A 7361-nucleotide genomic window follows, 5' to 3' on the forward strand; every position below is an offset into this window, starting at 1 on the left:
CTGGGGACACGCCGAGAGGAAGTTGGTTTCAGGAGCCTGGCCCTCAGGCCCATCGGTCATAAAGCCACAGTTGAGTGTATTAGCCGAGCCACAAACCCTCTGAGAACAGAAACTGCCACTTGTTTTGGCTGGCACGTCCGACACAGGGACATTATTCACGAGAAATGAGAGGTTATGCCTCCACGCCTCGGCAGAGGCAGCAATTACGTCCGGCTCCGGGCTTTCTGGTCACCGTTTAAGATCTGATACTTCTCATCGCTTCACTGAAGGGATAGAAATAGTGCAGGGATATCCCTGATGTTGTTGCTCTTGTTTTGAGGTGGGCCTTGGCATCTGCCACACCCCTGTACCTCAACAGTTCTCCCCGTTGACCTGTTCTTCACCCTGTCCTGACTCCTGAAGGGGTTTCCCTCAGAGTGATGGATGCAACCACAGTCAAGGACTTTCATTATGCATCACACAAGACTTATGTGTGGAAATCCGTTCTGCAGTGGTGAAAACAGTCTGTCCACATTTTGGGTGGACAGAGTAATAAATATATATATCGCTTATTTTTACAGTCAGGCACTCCTTAAGAAAACGTGCTGGCTGTTGTCATACTATAGCTCAATTGTTTAAAAATGGAACAGCTCTTTTGAAGTTTTTTAAAGATCCTACATCTCCACCAGCGTCCAGCAGCAAATTTTCATAAAAGAAACTAATGAACAGTAAAATTCCTTTCCAAATATTAGAAGTGGCTTTCTCTACCCTTCAGTGTTTAAGGACCGTTTTTTAATATAAAATCACAAACTGTTGCACAGCAGTGGCAGCAGCAGCGGGATTTGCTTGCGATGTTGCCATTAATAACATGCGCATACAAAGCGGCCTCTCAGAGCTCCATCCAAACAGAGAGCAGTGCTCTCTGGTAGCTGAGGACGAGGGGGTGAACACGGCTCCTGTTCTCAATCTGTAAATTAGCTTTTATATCATTACAGTATGCTCACGCCACTGGGTCTGCATCTTCATCACAAGGTCTCCTCTCCATAATCGTGACATTCCCTTCCGTAAAGTGCAAATAACAACCTGGAATGACAACAAATAAACAGCGAAATGTGTGGGCAAATACCACAGTGTCTGGGTGCAAGAGTAATGTCTCCAAAAAAGGTCTCAAATATATTAATAATACAATGTTTGGTCAAGTCAGATGTGGCTTTGGACATAACAAGGATGTAATTATACAAAAAATAATTTCATTTGATCACAAATCCCATCTGTGGTTTATTAGTGTGCTTTTTGTGTGTAATCATACACACACAAATTAATGTATTAGCACAGAATTGATGTTTTATCTACTTATTATAAGTAGATAAAACATTAGACAAATATATATATATTATATATATATATATATATATATTGGCAACAAATAATTCCAATCGCAATCCATTTGTATGTTCCATCTGAGTACTGTACTCAAAGAACGCATGCTTTTTGACAGTACAAGATAGTATTCATGCTACACATTTGTATTTTGGAATACATTTTTTAGAACTCATTGTCCAATTTGCATCCAAGTCAACGCTTGCTGGCTGTTTCTCGAGTTCGGAGAAATAGTTTCTACCCTTGGGTTTCACATTTGATAGAAATTGCGTATAAACCTGGGAACAAAAAGCTTGGAGAGCTTCAGTATTGTGACTGACAAGCACTGGCCAGCTAGCATGTTAGCGGTTAGCTATACATAAACGCCAAGACAGGGGGTTTAATTATGCTGTGCAACTTTATGGTTAGACAATGCCTTAAGAAATGTGAGCCTTGAATGGCAGCACATGAAACTTTATTAAACCATTGACTATATTCACATGAATACGTGAGGCAGAGTAGATTGGAGGAGACTGTGTGCAGGACTTCTGTCGGATTAGTCCTCTCAGCTCATCCTGAACTGCTACGCTATCCAACATCTAAGCATTTCTAATGAAACACTCTTTACTCCCCGGACTTCATGTCTCTCTGTTGTAGTCAGTGTAAAGTTGGAAGGGGGGGGGGGCCGCGGTTTAGGATATGCCTGTCAACCACATTAACAGATCATAGCTTTCTTTTTTCTGTACCTGACCTTGAAATTGAGGAAATTGTGAAATCGTAGACACCATTGCTGATTTGAGGAAACTTGGAAGGTCTGACTCAAGCTTTTATAAAATCACGCTGATTGGCTTCAAAAGGTTACTGCATCTTTTTTTAAGTAACAACATTTATTGTATTGTATGCTGTCTTTTTCACTCTGCAACTTTCTTTGTACTCTGACATGTGATGACGTTCCGAGTACTTTTCAGCTTTGTGTTCACAGCATTTTTTGCATGACCTGCAGCCTTTCTGGACCTTTTACTTCTCGCCGTTACATCAAACTTGAAAGGAGAGGATACTGATAGCCAACAGGCAGTCACATTCATCTGCAGACAAAGGATAATGTCTTATAAAGATAAAAAAAATGCCAACTTCCTCGCACAGCAGACAGTGATGAGTTGGCACACGCTCCTAGCTGCACAGCTGTGCACCATAAGCCGGGCCAGGTTTCCCTAGCTGGATCCTGAACCAACCTGAGAGCTCTGTATGGCACCCAACCAAAAATTATATTATCCCAGAGTTTTCATCACAATCTTTTCATCAAGCGATCACAACTCTGGACCTGAGGGGAAGACATGCAACTGAGGGGAATAGCACCAAATCAACAAATCATCAGCGAGGCATTATAGAACATCCTATTTAAAATCTGTAACTGATTGCGCACTTCAAGACATGAGCACACAGAGCAATACTGCTAGGCGCTGCCGGGTTAAGTTTCTTCACAGAATTAAGAGTTAGGTTTGTAAAAGTGGTCAATTAGGCAAATGTTCAAAATGCATTTTTCTGCTTCGGTTTGGTGTTGTTTCCTTTTCATGTGGCATTCTCTTCCATCAGACTCGTCAACTCTAAATGTATTTTTAAGTCCTGCTCTCACTCTGACATTAATAAATGTCCTTTCCCTCCGCGCGATGCATAAATAACACCCTGTTCCAGTCTAGCTCACTTGCTGTCTGTCAGATTGCCCGAGCATTCCCAAATACTTCAGAGCTTTGCAACTGTCTGCTCACAAAGAGAAATACCTGGACACAACCAAAGATAGCCCGACCGGAATTATAGAGCCGATGGAACTCGAATAACAGAAACATTTCACTGAAGTTTTCTCACTGGCATTATAAACAAGTAAGTCAAATATGACTCTTTGTTATTCCAACATGAGTGAGTAGTTCTGGCAAGGCTTGGGCGCACAAAAATGTAAGCTTTGTCTGATTTAATTCTACTCGGATCACTGGTGCAACAAAATCAGAGAGTCCGGTCCGCGATGAAAGCTTGTTTTCTGACAGATGTATCCATCGCCTTCATGCACACTGCATACTGAATTGGCATCTCCTCCCTATGAAGTAGTATGTGCCTCCATAGTAGCCATTTGTGTATTCTTGGATAGCCATTTTTAGAGAGACAACAGAGGACGGGATGGTTAAAAGAGCATTGGGTGTTCCAAGTTGTAATTATTTCGCACTGTAATTTCAGGGAGCAATTTGAGTGACTTCTAATGACACTTGGTTTTATCACTTGATTACTTTTAGTAGACATGGACAGACTGACAGCACAAATGGCTTATTAGTGTCCAAAATGTTTAAAACCCCCCTGAAAACAGTAATTGGGTCATTTTAGACAACCTGCTAATTTTCTCTTCGGTCACATTTTCCACCAAAGTTGGCAAACTGTGGAACAAATATGTCTGTGGCTTTGCAAGTAGTCCGTGTGCTAAAGCATGTAATTCTAACTTGGTTTACACGGCGAAATTAAGTCCAAGTCTGGAGTGAAAACATCATCTTAAATGAGGGGAAGATTGTGGGTGCAGAGACTGGGGTTTTAAAAAATAATTTGGATTGTAATGGCGTAAGGTGTTGACATTGAGCTAAGGCTGATTTCAAGTAATAGCCACCTTTCATAGCCAGATCCTTTAATACACGTTGAATGATGGAGTACCCCAAGGCAATAACAGGGTGTTCTCTGCTGGATCCATGATGTATAATGAATGTCTGCTTTTCAATTTAGCATTCAGTGATTTCCATTTGTGGCAGTACGATGTGGCTCTTCTAATGCCTGTTTACAATACTGTGTTTTTTTAAAAAACAGGAACATTTGATTTGCTCAGTACGCGGTGTGTCTTCTGAAGGGATCAGAGTTAAATTGGAATTTAAGGGAGAAAACAAAAGTTACGAGTGCAAGGAAATACAACTTTCACTCCAACCACACTCTGGCAGGCCAGACCAAGCCCACATACAAACAAACTCCAGTAGATGTGATATAAAACAATACAAGACTCAATGGCATATGTACATAAAACATGTACAGAGGTTGGATGTAAGAACGGAGCTTTACTGTAGAACCAGTCCCCAAAAATACACTTGCGTACAGCATTTAAATTAAGACATTTTGGTTTAAGGAGGTAGGGTAACGTTAAACTCAGGTTTCCGTTCCTGTTTTGTATGTAAACAAAGCTCCATATGTTGGCATACCGAGTGTAAGATATCTGATATTAATCAGTATATGGATATATTGGAAAATGGCTTTGTATTTATTATATTGGGAGACAGCAAATTACAAAAGATAGAAAAATGGGCCAAACTATCCTGACCTAAGTGATGGCCCAGTCAAACCAGCATTTAAAATGTAAAGTTCTTTATTGTTTTCATGTGTTTAACAATAACAGAGAAAGAGAAGCAGTTATTGGCAATGCAATTTTAGACTTTAGGTACCTGCCAACAATGCTTAATAAACAAGGAACAAAAAAGGTAAATGTTAACGTCAATAGATATTAATACAAGTTATACAAAGTGTGGAACGTTTCAGACGTACATACAATTAGTGCAAACATAGTGTATGTATTTGCATAATGAGAAGTTATTAAATACATATATATAGAGGTGTAAAGTATACAAGGGCAATGTGAAGGTTTATAGGTACAGTAACAACAGTGGTGGGCTCAGAGTTCAGAAGTCCTATGGCCTGTGGGTCAAAGCTATCCCTGAATTTGGTTGTGAAGGACCGGTTGCTGCGGTAACATCTGCCAGACGGCAGCAGGCAGACTAGTTTGTGGCCGGGGTAATTGGGGTCTTTGATAATCCCTTTGGCTTTCTTCCAACATCGCTGCATGTAATGGTCCTCCATTGATGGTAGGTCCATCCTGGTGATGTGCTGGGATGTTTTCACCCCCCTCTGTACAGCCTTATGGCACAATAACAGACCTTGATGCAGCCAGTCAGTATACTCTTAGTGGTACACCTGCAGAAGTTATCCCGGAGTCCATGTTGTAACCTACTTACCCTGGTGATAAAGAAGATCTGCAGTCTTGCATTCTTCATGATGCAGTTGGTGGGCGATTTGAGGTCAGAACCTCACTGATGTAGACCTTGGGGATCCTCCAGAGTGCATACCTGGATTTCCTGTACTCATCCAAAACACCTGCGTTGTAAGCATTGGATTGGCCATGCTTCAAGCTTGCCACCGACTGTCCTGTACACCCATTGTTTCTACCTCCGCATAATTATCCCCAGTACAACATAAATTGGCAATGTTGACCAATAGCAAATGGCGTTGACAGTCCTGACCTTTGAGGGAAAAGAGAGCCAGAGAGACCGCAAAAAGTTATGGTTTTAATGCAATGAGATAGGAATCGATAGGACAACTGTGTCCCTTGAATAGACTTTTCCCTGTTTGCAACCAAGCTTTCAAACTTGCTGACTGACTGGCTTTCTGTTATAAATTCAATTCCAAGACAGGACAAACCCAATGACATCAATATGACATCATCACGATTGACTTGACAAAGGTCCTTCAGGGCCACGAACAACATTTTGTAACTGTTTTCACAGGCTGAATTGTAGCTACTCCTTACGACAGGGCAACTGACTTAATGTTAAAAACATTGTGCAACATAACCTGGAATATTTATGGATTTAACTTTAGAGGGGTGACGTGTCCCAGAGTTCCATGCACCATGTAACAGGTAATAGAAACAGTCAGGTTTCACATGAAAGTCTATTTTTAACCATTACAGGAATGCTTTTCTGAGCTCCTGTATCATATGAGCACAAATTGCCAATATCTGCACAATGTTTCAGCTGTCTGAAACTTCAGACTACAAATATTGGTCTATTGGATTTGGTGCCAGTCTTTCAAAAACATTATTGGTCAAATCCAAGTGGTTAGTAGAGTGACAAAGATTAGATGACAAAGAAAGCAGATGCCAGTGTAATTCAGGAACTCTAGCTTGAGATGAAACAGAGCTGTGTACAAGAGACGCCTGCAGAGTTCCTGCCACCAACCCCTCCCAAGCAGGACATCATGATTAATGTCGTGCTCCTACCTGTTGAATCGTTTTGTACACCCACACTGGACAAAAGACAGGAGTCTGAAACAGAGATATAGTGAGCCAAAGCAGAGGCTACATAGATGGTGAATTAAGATAAAAGAGATGCTTGTGACAAGCCCATATTTCCCCATCCCTAGAGACGGTCGTTCTTATCAACAGGTTTAGAAAACAGCGACAGGGTCACAGGAGGTAACAGAAGTTCCCTTCAGGCGACAAGAAAAACATACATATTGTGTCGAACCTGAGAAAATAAACTTTCCCCAGAATTAATTAAAGTGATTACATGACTGGGTCATTCATTGCATGTTTGCACAAGCTGTTAGTAAAAGTAAACTTCCCCCATTAAATGAAAATAAGCACAAATAAACAATAATTACATGGATCCCTAACCCTTCATATGGCTCTTGCTGCTTAGTCACGTCCTTCGAATCACTACTTTGGATAAACCCCAAGGGAACACACAGCTGAGGGCCTCAGAAGCCATGAGTCATGGGCCCATAATGTGACAGCTTTTATAATGGAAGTCAATGAGAGGGTGCATCAGGAGTAATCGGCAGTGGCATGGCTATATACAGTAAGAATCTCTCTTTTTTGCCAAAAGTTACTAAAAGCAGCTGGGATTGTTTTTTGTTGGAATCTGGTGGAATAATTATCGTTGCAGCAAAAGCACTGATATTGCCTAAGGAAGCTTTGAGAAACTCTTCTAAAAAAAGGTTACTCATAAGGTCTTCTAAAAACGAATGGGAGAACTCAACTATTTAAATCCTTCCAATTGGAGCTATTTGTGTGCCAAATGTATCTTTTTTAACTGCTGGATATTTCTTTGATCCTGCACCCATCGTTTTGGGCACTGGGATCATTTAGGACCAAGGTGTGATCTTCAGTAGAGAAATGTTATACAGTCTTTACAAGCATCCAAAACAGGTTTACTGCACTGTAAAGTATG

This window comes from Trematomus bernacchii, unplaced genomic scaffold (assembly GCF_902827165.1).
Source record: "Trematomus bernacchii unplaced genomic scaffold, fTreBer1.1, whole genome shotgun sequence".
In the NCBI taxonomy this organism is placed as follows: domain Eukaryota; kingdom Metazoa; phylum Chordata; class Actinopteri; order Perciformes; family Nototheniidae; genus Trematomus; species Trematomus bernacchii.